General features: G+C 48.1%; 1 long non-coding RNA gene across 1 annotated transcript in view; it reads left to right on the forward strand.

The window, feature by feature from the left end:
• The window catches only part of LOC146870709 (uncharacterized), a 37,338-nt gene extending 20,785 nt beyond the window's left edge, over positions 1–16,553 (forward strand). The window contains exon 4 of the long non-coding RNA XR_014959439.1: positions 16,283–16,553. This is a non-coding gene — a long non-coding RNA (uncharacterized LOC146870709). The remainder of the gene's footprint in view (positions 1–16,282) is intronic.
• The last annotated feature ends 252 nt before the right edge of the window (positions 16,554–16,805 follow it).

The raw sequence follows: 16,805 nt of genomic DNA on the forward strand, positions 1-16,805 counted from the left end.
GAAAGACTGAGCTGCTATATCCTGGGAGTGTACAAGGGACTATCTAATACTCATTATAAAAACCATGACCAAATTATCAGAAACACTAACCATAAAATTCCAAGTGAGTGAAGCCAAACCAAAAACACAGTACAAATTTCAGTCTTCAAAAAAAGACTAGAAGAAATCAATAAAGCAATTAATGAAATAAAGGACTACATCACACAAAACAAGATACAAAAGTTAGGAAATAACTTTAAGCGTTTCTCACAAGAAAACATTTACCCTTATATCAAGGAGGATTACACCCCACCAGAAGAACAAAGTGACAATGAGTCTTCAGGTGATAACTCTTCAGATAATACAGATTGGACTAGCAGTGATGACACTCAACACCAACGACGCAGCAGAGGACGAGGCAGACACAATATGCAGTGTTGGAACACTGTTTGGGACTGTCCGGGACTATGTCAGGAACACAGTCAGGGACTTCAGCAAGGATTGGGGACTGGGTAGAAAATGTACGGTGCACAGAAAGAGTAGTACAGCGCTGCCCAGGATCACACAAGGAGTCAGAGAAGAAAAAGGGATCCAAAGGGGAAGCCTGTACATGTGAACAAGATGGCTAAGACTCAGAAAGGAAGGGCACTCACAAGGCAATTTATCATTCAGACTAACTACACCCAGGACGAACGTGCAAGACATATATATAATACAAAATTAACAATAAAGGGAATGTGGGGTAAAGCACTCAGGAGCTCCACACGGTAAGACTGAAGCTCAGTAAGTTCCTCACCCACAACTGCTGTTGAAGATACTGACTGAAAATACCCACATATAGGATATGTATGCAAAGGCAGGCTCTGTGGAGCTTATACCTATGGTGATGTTATAACTGTAACTCGAAGACAATACTCACAGTGAACAAGAAACACCACCTAGGTAGTCAGCTGTGCCCACGGATCCTGGCGATCAAACAGGAACACGCAAGGCAGTAACAGCAAAGGGGTAGAAACTAAACACAAGCACAATAGACAAGGAGCTAGCAAGGAGGAGTGCTTGACAAGAAAAGAAGGAAATTACAGGGCATACTAGAAAGCAGGTAACAAACATACAAGGTAACAGAAGCAATACAGCAGAATAGAAAGACAGCAAACTAGAACTGGAACCAAGGAAATGGGAAGAAAGGCAGGGACCGGAAAAGGATATACAGAAGGGGAGGCTACAAGGGTATACTAAAATAGTGCAGGTTCAGGATTCAAGAAAACAAAGTAGCATTGAAGGCAGTGCTGGGGCAGGAACAAGAATTGAGCTAAGGCTCAGGAGTCAAGGTAGCACTGCAGGCAGTGTTAGTTCAGGAACACGGAATTACTAAAGCTTCAGGAGTCAAGGTAGCACTGCAGGCAGTGCTGGTTCAGGAACAGAGAATTACTAAAGCTTCAGGAGTCAAGGTAGCACTGCAGGCAGTACTGGTTCAAGGAAACAGGAAATAGCTACAGCTCAGGAAACTGGAGCATGTCAAAGAATCAAGAGAAACCAGGACCCAGTAGAGCAAATCATTAGTAGTCAACTTCACAGATCATATACTAACTGATGACCAACACACAGTGCACAACAAGGGATTATGATTTGTACCCACCCCATCATTTGACCAATTCAAACTCCACTGTGAACTAGCAGAGTTCTGGCGAAAAATCTAAATAAAACTTTCTGTCCACTTAACAACTCAATTTATTTATTTATTTATGGTATTTGTAGAGCGCATCACTCATCCCGAGGGATATCACGGCGCTTAAACCAGATGAACACAGCTAATAGCTATATCAGAAGGATGTTAGTGAGAAGAGGGGAAAAGGTGCGTTTTCAGCTTTTTACGGAACAGAAGGTAATTGGTGGTGTGTCTGAGATCATCTGGAAGCTCGTTCCATCTTTTGGCCGCTAGGTAAGAAAAAGAGCGGCCGCCAGTTCTAGCTTTATATATACGTTTCGTCCTTGCTAATGCTGATTGAGTGGAGCGTAGGTTCCTGGTAGGGACATAGAATTCCATTTTGTCCTGGAGCATGATGGGACCTGTCCTGTGCAGGGCTCTGTGGGCATGACAGAGAAGCTTGAATGCGCCCCTCTGGCGCACAGGAAGCCAGTGGAGGGCTTCCAGGCATTCTGATGCCGAGTCTAACTTGCCTTTATCGCAAATCAGTTTGGCGGCTGCATTTTGCAGTACCTGTAGGCGAGAAAAAAGATGTTCACTCATCCCTACAAATAGTGCATTCCCGTAGTCAAGACGACTGACCAGTAAGGCCTGGGTAACTGAGCGTCTGCAGTTCAGCGGTATCCATGGGAATAGCCTCGCTAGGAGTTTCAAGATGGCGAAGCCCTTGCCACAGAGGGATCGCACATGATCTTTCATGGATAGCTCATCATCCATGATAATTCCCAGATTCCTGGCGTGTTGTTTGGGGGTGGGGGCCAAGCCCAACGTGGGAGGCCACCACGTGGCATCCCAGATTCGCTTGGCTCCCCCAAATAAGAGGATCTCCGATTTTCCAGCATTTATCTTCAGGCAGTGAGAGTGCATCCATTGAGCCATTTCCGCAAGGCAGCCTTGTAATTTAGTTTTAATAATTTCAGATTTTTCATTTAAAGCCACCACTAACTGCGTGTCGTCCGCATATGAGCACATGCCGATGCCCCACTTCCTTCCAATGTCAGCCAAAGATGACATATAAACATTGAAGAGGGTGGGGCTCAGCGATGCACCCTGGGGGACCCCACAGTCAATGGAGGTAGAGCTGGAATGAGATTGGCCCATGTGTACAGTCTGGATGCGGTTACTCAAGAAGGAGTGCAACCAGTTCAGGGCATTGGACTGCACTCCCTTGTGGCGAAGTATTTTCAACAGACATTGATGGGAGACCGTATCAAATGCTGCTGACAGGTCGAGCAGTATTAGTGCCACTGATCCTCCTTGATATATGGAGGACCTAATACTGTCCGAAACTGCCAGCAATGTAGCCTCAGTGCTGTTGTTAGCTCTGAAGCCTGTCTGGGTAGGATCTAGGAGAAAATTAGTTTCTAAATATTTGGTCAGTTGGGCATTGACCAATTTTTCTAGAACTTTAGAGAGATATGGGAGCTGAGAAATAGGTCTATAGTTCTCAGGGTTGGCAATATCGGAACCCAATTTCTTCAGGAAAGGGATCACAGCTGCATGCTTCCAGACATTGGGAAATATGGCAGTTTTGAGAGATTTATTAAAAAGTTGAGTGACCAAGGGGCAGAGCGTTAGTGCAATCTTGGAGAACACAAAATGAGGGCAGGGATCCAAGGGAGAGCCCGATTTAACTGATTGCATTGCTGTTAAAACATCTTCCACTGAGAGTGGTTCAAAGTCCGCTAGACAGGGGATCGTTCCCATGTCTGGGGTATCTGAATCTGGTATGGTGTTAGGGGATTTTTCTGTGTTGATATTAGCAGATCGGGGGGAGAAGTTTGAGTACATTTTCTTGATTTTTTCCTGAGAAAAAGGTACTAAAGCGGTTACAGGCTTCAACCATCTGCCAATACCAGTAGAAATACTGGCCTTCGAACAGCCCTATTACAAAAAAAGTAGAGTCTTTGAAAGAGAAGACCAAGAAACCATACATGAATATGATGAAAAAAGCACAACAATCCCTAGATGGACTGAAGAAAAAAAGTGGGCTTAGTAATAAAACCGGCCGACAAAAGTGGAGGAATAGTGCTCGTCATCAAAAAACTATCATACTCAATGCACAGACTTACTATCTGATCAGAGATAGTGCAGAATTCTCATCCTGGACCCTACACCCAGACTGAAATGAACTACTGACATAATGTTGGAGGAAGCTGAAATAAATCTTTAGATCTCAAATAATGAAGCAGACTACTTAAGGGCAAAAAACCCTAGAACACCCTACTTCTACTCTTTGCCTAAAACACACAAGAATAGAATACCGCCTCCAGGATGCCCGATAGTCTCAGGAATAGGCTCCATACTTGAAACCCTATCTCAATTTGTGGATCTTTACCTTAGACCACTTGTCCAGAACACACCAACATACCTCAAAGACACTCAAGATCTTCTGAACCATCTAAAATATCAACGAGGAATCACATGACTAGTAGGAATGGATATAGAGAGCTTATACACGAACCTACCTCAAGAAGTCACCCTACAAACCATTGAAGATGTTATTTTCAAAGAAGAGTGGACATATATCACTCCGAAACACTTCATCCTGGAATGTTGCTGTATAGGCTTGACGGAAAGTTTTTTTGAATATAAAGAAACACTGTCTCTCCAAACACACGGAACATTGATGGGGAGCACGTTCGCCCCAAGTCTGGCAGGACATTACGTCAGCACCTTTGAGGAGAATAATTTTCTATTCAAAACCAACCTGTTCAAGACCAAGATCCTATTTTGCAAATGATACATAGACAATGTGCTGATGATCTGGAAAGGGCCACCAGACACATTACCTGCATTCCATGAATGGATTAATTCTCATGACGAATTCTCAAAATTCTCCTATACAGCAAATGAGAAGACACTAGATTTCCTAGACATCACCATCTATGTAGAAAACAACAACTTGCAAACCAAAACGTTTTATAAACCTACTGCGAAAAACAAAAGCAGTCTCCCTTTATTCAAAAGTTTTCAACCCCACCCCTGAGAGAAAAAGTTCTATACAGTCAATTTTAACACATAAGGCGGAATTGTAGCAACGCACAGGACTACAAAGAACAGGCCAAAGATTAAAGCTACAAATTAAAAGAGAGGGACTCCCCAAACAAAATCATCAATAGATGTCGGGGGGGAAGGAGCCTAGCGCGCAACCAAGATGGACGCGTAGGCACAGGGCTCCCCGGACCCTTGCCGCTCCTCGCAACTTATCCTGACATTATCCTGGATTTGTGAACGGATTCTGGAAGATGAACCTTGGCTGAATCCATAACTCTTTTCAGAACGAAAATCGGACTAGGGAGACCTGAAATATAGCGTCTTGCATTTTGGAGGCCCACCTGGAAGCTGTGCCCGGTGCTTTGGTGAACTGTGGGGCTGGGGAGTAGTTGAACAACAACGGCATCGGAGCCTTGCCAAGGACCGCGCCCCCACTTTCGGTTTCGTTTTTGCACTTCTGCATGGCCTGATTGAGGAGCTGCTTCGCGCGACTGGGGCGTCCTCCGGCCTTTGTACTGGACTGATTTGTGCCCTTTTTCTCCACTTTTCCGAGCGGGCTCTCGGACAGTCGGAGTCTGATCTGCTGGCACCCCTTTGCTATCGGTCCTGGCGGACCCCTCCGGTGAGCATCGCTTAACATGGCGGGCAAGGGGGATCCCGGGAAACGGAGGACCAAGACATCCCACCGTGGGGGACCAGTCCAGAGTAACATCATGGATCGTTATACCCAGAGTAAAGGATCCCCCGGGCCAGCAAGTGCCGCCGTGGAGGACTCTGGTGGTGGCCCGTCCGTGCCCACGGAGTTGTCGCTGCAAGACGTTATGGGTGCCATCAACGGCATAAGGGAGACCATCGCCCTGCAGTACGAGGCTCTGGCCCGTAAAATTGATACGGTTGCCATTGATGTCACGCTAATTCGGGCGGATCTCTCTAAGACTAACGAGAGGGTTCAATCGCTGGACTTGAGGACATCCACTCTTGTCACGGATGTATCAGACCTCCAGGCAACTCTTGGCGATCTAAAGTCGGCGAACGACACGATGTCCCGCCGGCTGGAGGATTTCGAGGGTCGGGCACGACGCAATAATATCCGCGTCATAGGTGTGCCGGAGACTCTCGACAATCGTCCGGTGGACCTCATGGTCGAAGATCTAGTCCTCAATCATCTTGCTCCTTCAGGCCTGAGCAAGTTCTTTGCCGTGGAGCGTGCTCATCGTGTCCCGGGCGGTAGGCCTCGACCAGGAGCTCCCCCAAGGCCTATTATTGCAAAACTTTTTCACTACAGAGACCGGGATGCGATCCTGCAGGCCTCGAGGGTACACGGCCCAGTTAACTATGAGAATGCCTCCGTTAACTTCTTTCCGGACTTCACCCAACTCGTTCAGAAACAGAGAATGGGCTTTCAGGGGGTGAAGCGCCGTCTTCGAGATTTGGAACTTAAATATTCTATGCTTTTCCCTGCCAGGCTTCGTGTGGAATATGAAGATCGGACTATCTTTTTTGAACGCCCTGATATTGTGAGTGACTGGTTAGACTCCCTGCCGGACCGGGGCGAACGATCTGGGCGTACTGGCGGTGCTGAGGGCGGAGGGCCTCCGCAGGAATGATTCTTGGTCCTCTACTTTGACATTTCCTTCTGCGCCCAGCCAGGTTCTACTTCAATTGTATATTTTGTCTATTAATGTGCTGTTTGGATGCGGGCGGGGACGGGTCCCTTCCCTCCTCTAGGGTCTTTTTGTAGCATGGGATTGTTAGGGCGACAGGCACACTGCAAGTTGGGGGGGCTGTATAGTCCGCAGGGGTGCAGGGTGGGGGAGTTGTAATGGTGTGGGGGTGGGAGGGGGACAGGGGTTGTTGGGTTGTGTGTTTTTTCTTTTCAAGGCAGTGTGTTTGTTTCCTTTCAGTTTTAGGTGTCTGGCTGCGTGCCTGGGGACTCCAGCTTCTTGTGTTGGGATGGGGGGGGACGGGTTGAAACTCATGTCTTGGAACGTCAACAGATTGGGGGACCGTATCAAACGTGGGGTGGTGTTGCAATTTTTGCGCCGATTGGCCCCTGATGTGGTATTCCTTCAAGAGACGCACTTGGTGGGTAATGTATGTCATGCCATGAACAGGGGTGGCTACCGATTGGTTGCGCATTCTGGCTTCACCACTGGATCCAGAGGGGTGGGCATCTTACTGCGATCTTCCCTCCCACTTGAGATTGACAAAGTTACTCTTGATGATAGAGGGCGCTATGCGTCCTTGACTGGACGGTGGGAGGGTCAGACTCTTTCATTGGTCTCGGTCTATGTTCCCCCGGGCCTCCAGACCTCCACTTTCTCTGATGTGGGTCGTATGTTACTTGAACTTCCTGATAGTCTCTTGCTTGTGGGTGGGGATTTTAATTCCGTGATTTCTGGCGAGTTGGATCGTTACCCTCCCAGAGCCCTCTCTGCCGCCCAGGCGTGGCTCGGCGGGTTCTTGGACACTTTTGGCCTAGTGGACTGCTGGAGGTTGATACATCCGACACAGAGTCAGTACACATTTCACTCCGGGGCTCACGGGAGTCTCTCCAGACTAGATTACTTTCTTATGCCAGCGGCCCAGACCACCCGGGTCCGGGAGGTTAAGCACCTGGCCCGGGGCATTTCCGATCATTCCCCATTGTGGCTCCTCTTCTATACTGGGATGCGATCCGCCGGGCGGGTCGCCCCCATTAACCCCTGGTACCTGCGTGACCCCAAGATCCGCAAGGGTCTCATTAAGTCGCTTGATCAGTATTTTCTTGAGAATGAGGGGTCCGTCTTGTCCTCTGAGTCCTTGTGGGAGGCTTTCAAAACGGTTCTCCGAGGACACGCCCTATCCCTGATCGTGGAGGCCAAGAAAGCTAAGAACGGGGAGGTGGTTGCGTTGGAGGCCGAGATATCGGGGTTGGAGGCTGCCTTGGAGACGGCTGTCACTCAGGACGGGCTCCACGCTCTCAGCCTGAAGCAATTCGAATATAAATCCCTTGTTACGGAGGCTGCTCGAACAATGTATAGGGAACAGCAGGGTAGACTGTATGATGCTGGGGATAAGGCGGGTAAATTGATTGCTTGGCTTGATAAGAAGGAGAGAGTGAATCGAGTGGTCCCCGTGCTTCAGACGTCGGAGGGAGTGAGTGTGACTGACCCTGGTGAGATTGTGGAGTGTTTCGCTGATTACTTCCATGCTGTGTACTCCCCGGTGTCTGATAGGGATGAGGCTGACTCCCGTCACTTGTTGAAGGATATTGCTTTGCCCTGCCTGTCGGTGGATGAGCGTGAGCAGTTAGATGCCCCGTTGTCGGTCGACGAGATTGCTACCGCGATTCGTTCCCTTCGCTCAGGCAAGGCTATGGGCCCCAACGGACTCCCTATTGAACTTTATAAACTGCAACCGGATAAAATTGCGCCATTTCTCCGTCGTATGTTTTCGGAGTCACTTGAACTTGGTTCTCTCCCTGCTGACGAGCGCTTTGCCACTCTAGTCGTGATTCCCAAGGACGGTAAGCCTCGGGACCGTTGCACCTCGTACAGGCCTATTTCTCTGTTGAACGCTGAGCCGAAAATCCTTGCCAAGGTTCTTGCTAATCGCCTGCTTACTGTTATCTGTGACCTGGTGCATCCGGACCAATCCGGTTTTATCCCGCACCGGAATACGGCCCTTAACTTGCGGCGCCTAATGGCGTACTTGCAAGGGCGGAATATCTCTCAGAGCCGGCCATCTTGGTTTCCTTGGACGCCACGATGGCCTTTGATACGATAGAATGGCCGTATCTTTGGGCCGCCCTGGCAAAGTTTGGACTCGGGGCGGGATTTATTAGTTGGGTTAAACTCTTATACGCTGCTCCGTTGGCTCAGGTTGTCGTTAATGGAAGGGTTTCCCGGCCCTTCGTTCTTGGGAGAGGCACTAGGCAGGGGTGTCCGTTGTCTCCCCTGCTCTTCGCTCTGGCTTTGGAGCCGCTCGCTGCTTGGCTTCGTTGGGAACCGTCGATAAGAGGGATCCGGTGGGCCCCTGGCTTCGAGGATCGAGTTTCGTTGTACGCGGATGACATTCTTTTGTACCTCACCTCACCACGTCAGTCACTCAATGTGCTCTTTGACATCCTTACTTCCTTCGGCAAGAACCCTGGTTTGATTATTAACTGGTCCAAATCTTGTGTCTATGCTATATCCGGTGACTTTCCTCTCTTGCCTTCTCGTTTTCCTATTAAGGCGTCCCACTCCGGCTTTACGTACCTGGGGGTGCACGTCTCATTGGACCCGGCGATCCGCTACGAGCATAATCTCCTCTCTCCACTTCGGAGATTGAGGTTAGACGTGGCCCGTTGGTGTAAGCTTCCCTTGTCTCCCCTCGGTCGTGCGGCGCTTTTTAAAATGATGTCTCTTCCCCGATTCCTTTACGCACTTCAGAACTCCTTTGATATTATTCCGGCGGCCTACTTCCGGGAGGTGGAGAGCTTACAGAGGAGGCTTGTTTGGGATGGTCGTGCACGTAGTGCTCTTGCAAAACTGACTCTCCCCTGGTATGACGGGGGCATTGCGCTCCCGGACATCAGGAGGTACTATTGGGCCTCCCAGCTATCTGCTATTAACCATGCAACGTACGCACCTGGTCCGAATCCGGCTTTCGAAATGGATAGATTTTTGTTGCCTGGCGGCAACTTTAACAGAGCGCTTTACTCTCGATCGGCTGGGAGGAATTTAACCGGTCCCACTAAGATTGCGGTGCGCGTGTGGAGGGCTGCGAATGTGGCCATGGGCTGGAATGAGCGTTTGACGGGTGCGACCCCTCTGTTTGCGTCTGAAAGATTGGGAAGCCTCTGGACGACGAAGGGCTTCGAGCGTTGGGACACGATTGGCATCAGTAGAGTAGGTGACCTTTGGGTGAAGGGTGCGGTTAAATCCTTTGCTGCGTTGCAGAGTGAGTACGAATTGAGTGAGCGGGAGTTCTTTCGGTACGTCCAGGTTCGGCACGCCTTGCTCTCGGCCTTCGGGGCTGGGACTGCAGTCCCTGTGTCTTCGCCACTCGAGGACCGCATACTTGACGGTCACTTGCCCGACAGTACTATTTCCCTTATCTATAAAAAACTAATAAACGTGCGGGCGGATCTCCTCGTGCGCCTTCGGGAGGCGTGGACCGGGGATGGTGTGGAACTGGACGATGAGGACTGGCAGTCTGCGCTGTCCTCCCCTAAGGAAGTGGCCATACCCGCGCGTCTCCGTCTTGTCCAGCTTTAAAATTCTCCACCGTGTCTACGTGACGGGCCCTCGTTTAGTTTTGATGGGTTTTTCTGAAGACGGGCTCTGTAGGCGCGGCTGTGGGCTCAGCGCCACTTTTCTCCATGTTCTCTGGGAGTGCTGTGAGGTAGCGGAGTATTGGCGCCGGGTGCATGCTGTCATGGAATGCGTCACTGGGGTCGCTTTGTTGCCCGAGGCTCGCCAATGTTTGTTGAACGTGTGGGAGCCTAATGACTATAATGCGGCTCAGGCTCGGTGGGCGGCCCTTGGGAACATGATTGCTAAGAGGGACATCGCACAGCGTTGGGGTTCCCGACGGCCTCCCACCGTGTCGGTATGGAAGGAGAGCATGGATTGGTGCATGTGCAGAGAGAAGACTGTGTATGTGTCTCAGGGTAAGCCGGGGGCGTGGGGTAGAATCTGGGGTCAGTGGAACGCGTACCGAGGGAACATCTGCACGCCCCCCCTCGTGGACACATCTGATGCTGCCTTGTCCCCCTGATCCTGAGGATCCCGGACTATTACATTTTACCTGTAGACGGTTGTGGTTCTCCCGTCGCCCCCACCTCCCTCTTGCTCATCCTCATTGTCCACCTGCGGGTGGAGTTTGTATTGTGCAGTTCCCCGGATGTGGTTAGACGCCCCCCCTTTTTCGATGGTTTCCGCCTTGTTTTTTGGTGTTATTTTCTTTTTCTTTGTTTGTATTTCTAAAATCTATGTAACCTGATAATCTCTGTGGTGTACTCAGTAACTCGTTAATTCGGCTGGGCCCCAGGGGGCCTGTTGCTGCCCTGATGTTGTTGATCATGTACATATTAGCGGCCGGCCCTGGTGGTTGTAGGCCCATGTTTGTATTGATTTTTATGTACAATAAAGGTTTTCGCAAAAAAAAAAAATAGATGTCGGAAAAGAGCGAGAAATCAAAATCATGAAGGCCTTCTGGAAACAAATATAAAAGAGCCAGATACAGACATCTTGACATGCGTAACAACATACAACAACGCTGCCAATACCGTAAAGAAGATGATCAACAAACACTGGAGTGTTCTCACTTCTAGAACACTGAAATGGCCCAAACCAAGATTTGCAAATAGAAGAAGCAAAAACATTTGCAACCTACTAGTTCACACCCAACATGGTTCCTATGGAGACAGTTCTAACTGACTGAGGCAGAATACCAGTCACTGGGCACTACCCCTGCAGATGCTGCTCTGTATGCAAACTTACAAAAGAAACCAAGACTGAAGCTCACCGAGAATTTTGAGTGGACACTTAGACGTCACACAAACTGCAACACAACTCATGCGATTTACATGATCACCTGCCCGTGTAACCAAAAAGTAAATTGGAATGACCTGCCGCAAAGTAAAACAACTGATCTGCAAACATCAAAGTAATATCAGATGCAAAAAAATCCACCACTTAAATGAGAAAACATTTCTTGAGTACAAAACACACTATTAATGACATCAATTGGGTCTTTTTAGAAACCTTAGACACAAAAAGCAACAATGCAGAAAACATCCTGTTCAAGGATCTTTGTGTAAGAGACTCAAAGACCTTGGAATATTAAGACACATGATTCATTCCCTTTTGATTAAGACTGTAACTTCATGGAAGCCAAATTAATCTCCGCACTGGTCACTACTGTACCCTTTCTGTATTGTGCAATGGTGTGCTACATGCAGACACTGCTAGCATACACATTCGCCCTTCATGTATTTTACTTTTTGCAAGCACACATATACCCAGCACATGCTTTCACTGTGCATGCTCTGCACACCACAACATCTCTCATGTAATTTATTTTTCTCTGGTATGCATACACGGATCCTTCTTCCTCGAGGTGCAGAAAAGGCGACGGGAACACAACATAAAGTATGCCCTCGAGTTCCCTGCCACACTAAGGGTGCAGCATGAAGGCACTACCGCCTTCTGCACGACAATGGAAGAGGCCTGGGTCTGGCTGGAACAAAAAGGTCTGGCGCCTCCACGTGGAGCTACAACTGGATACCCCCGGAGACGGTGACAGGCACACAACAACAGCCGCCCGCAGGGACCCACCATGGAACAAGCAGCGAGGGAGAGAGCCCTTGTGGTAAGAGACATGAAGAGACATGCTGCATCCCGTTCTCCTTCTGCAGCGGTGAACCCAAAGGAGGACACACGGTCAATGACTGAATCGCAGCTTGCAGTGGTGCTGGGCGGGGGCCCCATTGTTACCCCGCAAACATCGGGGTAACTTCAAATAGGTTTGGAGGGGGTCTATTGCAGTGTTCATGTGTACTACTGGGCTGAGGATGTGGGATCTTCCTAACAATTCATCTTAATGTCTGGCTGTAGATAGTGTTCTAATGCATGAGGGCATTATACGGTCACCGGGCTTGCTTTACCCCCCACCAGCATTGTATAACTGATACAGACACTGTTCAATTTTGATTGGTTCTTATTGTATACAAGTGCTGATGGCCGGCCGCCCATTGGCGAACTGGCCAGGGAATGGGTGTTGGGGATCCTTATTGGTTAGTTTTCTTTGTTCTAAATGCGAATGAGTAATTAATGGGCTCAACCTGGGGGGAACTTTGTACGCTGTCTGGGTGGATGGTGCATGAAGAGGGAGGGGGAGTATGATGCTTTGGTTAGAGGTATTGCTGTTGTTTACACACTCATGGCCATACCAACAGATTCACAGGTAGCTCCTACACTGTTACTGACCTGGAATGTCTGGGGCCTGAAGGGGTACACCAAACGCTACTGAGTGGAACAATACCTGCGGAGACGTAAGATAACTATTGCACTCCTGCAGGAGACCCACCTAACAACACAGTCATTGAACTTGATGCGCAGACGGTGGAGGGGAACATTGGTGGGGACCACATACTCGGGTTATGCCAGGGAGGGCGCTGATCTGGGTAGCTCCTGGGACACCATTGGAAGTTTTAAACACTTGCGTGGAACCTGAGGGCCGATACGTCTTACTAGAGGGGCTGTTGAACAGACGTCTGATATAATTAATTTCATTAAATGCACCCAACACTTGCCAGCCCTCCTTTTTGCAAACACTGACACTGGCGCTGCTCCGCGCCCCAATGGCATTGTCCTACTGGGGTGGTGATTTTAATTATATCCGGACTTGGATATGGATTGCTCTCACTCCCCACTCAATTTTTTTTGCAAAACACCTACAGACTGGGCTACCAATCTCAAATGCAAGAGGCATGGTGTGGCATGCACCCTGCTGATTAAGAATGAAGAATTACTAGAATTGATCTATTATCAAGGATCACAGGATGCTATCACTAAGGTATCCCAAATGGAATATCTCAGTCGCACATTATCAGACCACTGCCTTCTACAGGTACAACTGTCGTGGAGGAAGGGCAAATCTAAAATTCACACTTGGCACTTACCACTAGAGGCGCTCTGTGATGCCCCACTCTGTTCTTCCCTCTTGAATTTCATCACAGCTTACTTTCGGGACAATGAAGGTACTGCATCTGGAGTGGGGATAGAATGGGACTCTCTCAAGGCTGTACTACGCCGGCACATGGTAAAGAAGGTATTTGGTACTCATTTGACCCTCTGCAATAAGCTGGGTGCCCTGGAATTGGAGATTCGCCACTATGAGCAGTCACCCCCCACCATGCCACTAGCTGTGGCCCCTTGGGCCCAAGCTCGACTGAATCATAAAACTTCACTGGACCAACTGGGCGCACTTGACCACAGGGAATATCTGGCTAGGAGACACGCAGAGGGTGACAAAGCCGGACGATTGTTGGCGTGGCTCCTTAGGTCCGCTTCGCCTAGACCTAGAAACCCAATTACTGCCATACACAATGCGGAAGAACACCTTGTAAATTCTCAGGATGAAATTAACACAACCTTTCGCTTATACTATGCCTCCTTAAATAAATCACCACCAGAGAATGACGCAACAGAGATACAGCTCTTCCTTGGGAGCATAGCCATCCATCGAATCCCGGAACTGCACTTCCCAGTGCTAGAATCCCCAATAGTAGAGAGTAAAGTAGTAGATGCCTCCAGCAGCTGGTGAGAGGTAAGACTCCAGGAGCCGATGGATGACCATTAGAATTTTATGTGACATTCCAAAACACAGCTTGCTCCTCGCTTACACCGAATGTACACTGATGCTTACGAGAAAGGGATACTGCCCCCCTCACTTCGAGAGGCTGTACTTGTGGTACTACAAACCGGGTAGAGACCTATTACAACTAGGGTTCCTATTGCCCGTTGCCCCTCTTGAATTCTGATTACAAAATCCTTGGTAGAGTCCCAGCCAACAGACTAACTGAAGTAACGGATTCATACCTGGCAGAAACACTTCCCTCAACTTGCGTAGTCTCTTTCTACTGCTGGAGTGGGCAAGCACAACGGGCAGCCCGGCCTAGATCGATTCTGTTGCAAGGATTCTGCAGAGTGACAGAACTATGCTTGGGATCATAGAACCTTAGTATGCATCCCACCACCTGAGTACCCATAAGCCCGGGACCAACTGGCTATAATGTCTCACTTGCCTTCCTACTCACTCACTGAAGAACAAGTGATCTGACACCGCAGAAGACAACACTCCCGACCTTCTCAGGAATCGCGGTTACAGGACACACACTTTCGCTCTCACACTCGTACTTGTCCACAATAAGGTCTGACACAGGCATGAGAAAAATTTAAATGTTTATTCTAACTTTCGGGTTCTAATATGCAGTAAACATGCCACAATATGTAAGAAAATGCCAAACACAAATATTGTCAGCATAGTAAGTAATCCATAAAATGATTATATATCAGGAGATCTCTGGGTATTGGCAGCAGACCCGGTACCTTAGCTTGCACAGATTAAAGTTCTACATTCCAGGGGCTGTCATGATCCTAGAATCCTAGGAATAATGCGCTATAATTTAGTCAATGCCAAGGAACGTGTCCATTCTTAAGTGTTTGCAGTCTCAAGCCGAATTGCTTAATTGATATAAGTTGATTCTGACCATGATGCAAGATAGACACTTCAATCTGTACAATATCAATCACAGATGATAAAATGTTATCTAAAGTATTGTCGTGTGGTACGAGTTGTGCTAGTGGGGAGGAAGCTGAGCAGGAAGGTGCTCTAAACATTTCCGAAAATTGCAGAAATGCACTTACTATAAAATTAGCAGATTATGATCTCTTATCATTAGGTGGGACCCTTACCTTCGTGACTGAGGCACACGAGGCATACAGGACAGAGGTGTTCTATTCTTGGGTTAAATTCCCACCTGCAGATGCACACATACATGTATTTCATAATGACAATCCAGATGAAATACCAGATGAAACCTCTCTATATGAGAACACAGAAGTCCTGTTAACTTACCAAGAGCCTATAAATTGGTATAAAGGCGCCCTCCCCATACCACAGAAAAAGTGGGACTCGTCCGCTCAGCAGAGATGGAGCAACTTGGCCAGTCCTAGCTGCTTACACACCGCATCCAGAGATGGATACATTGCCAGCAGCAGACTTACGTCCACTTTACAAAGAAATAACACAACTATACAGAAATCTTACACAGTTCGTTATGCAAACACTTACAATTTAGCCTACAAGGGTTACTTAACCTGGTCAACTACAAGGGACTGCAACAAAAATCACAGTGATTATGAGAAGAATGCCCATTAAACGTGAGTAAATGCCATTCTGGATTGCACACAAAATAGCACTGCTTGAGGCAGTGTTTCCCCACACAGGCCCACAAGAAAAACACAGAATACTGCCAATGTGCTTGCCAATGGGAATAGTTCCCCCAATAGAGGATTGTAGTACTTGGGGTACAGTTTTCACTTCCATTTATACCAGGACTCATAGTGCCCCCTCAATAGCAGTCATACCAGAAGTAATGAAACAAATACAGAACAAGTACGGGGCAGAACCTGCCCTGGACTTAGGGTTTAAATTGATAGGCAATTTTGCCCAGGTATCCACAGTCAGGTTAGCTAACATAAAAGGGAAGGCAGCAGCGGTGGCTATAAACCAACGGCCGAGGGAATGCACTCCTGCAAAAGAGGAGAGAGATTTACCAAAATTATCAAAGATACCTATGCTTCGCTGGGTAGGGATAACTTGGGCGCTTGAACTGTGAAACCACAATTAACGAGTAATCCTGAAAAGGACAACTCAAAGCAGGCCCCTGATTCTTCTAAAAAGAAATGAGAGAACAAACAATCAAAAATATGCAGAATGCAATCACAGGGTAGGTCTCCTCAACAGGAGCCCTCTGACAGAAAATGTAACCTTAGAAACCGTGATAATATTAAAAAACCTGAAAGGTATCAGGATACTAATACACATTCCTCTCCTTTTCAGGATTCATCCAAAAGAGAGGGAAGGATGGTCAGAACGCAGAAGAGCGAGTCAAGCCAAGAGACACACATCGCACTTCAGGCTACAATATCAATCAAGAAGATAAACCAAAATCTAAACCTCGATTTAAAAAGAAGGTGGTAGCTTGCCTTAAAATAAGAAATGCACAGCCTACTGAGGACTGAACTACTGAACGGGGAATAGGCTCTGACGATGCTTGACAGCGCAGCAGAAGTAACAATGGCTCGCCAGAACCTGATGGAATTTCTGGTGACAGCAGCGTTGAATGAACATATCACGGTGGAAACACCTGATACAAGGGTAAGTACTGACACAAGCGAGAGATGTGGAGTTCCTACAGAGTGAAAAGTCTGGGGGAAAGAAGTTTTCCGAAGTCAGACTTACACCTAGTGAATGTAAAAGGACAAGGGAGGGGGGTCCCTTTAGGGTGGAACTGAAACCCTCACACACCCAGCAAGCTAGGTGTCATGCTTCATCATCTGGGTTTTGCTCCTCGTCGGGTCGG

Source organism: Triturus cristatus, chromosome 1_1, assembly GCF_964204655.1.
Source record: "Triturus cristatus chromosome 1_1, aTriCri1.1, whole genome shotgun sequence".
In the NCBI taxonomy this organism is placed as follows: Eukaryota; Metazoa; Chordata; class Amphibia; order Caudata; family Salamandridae; genus Triturus; species Triturus cristatus.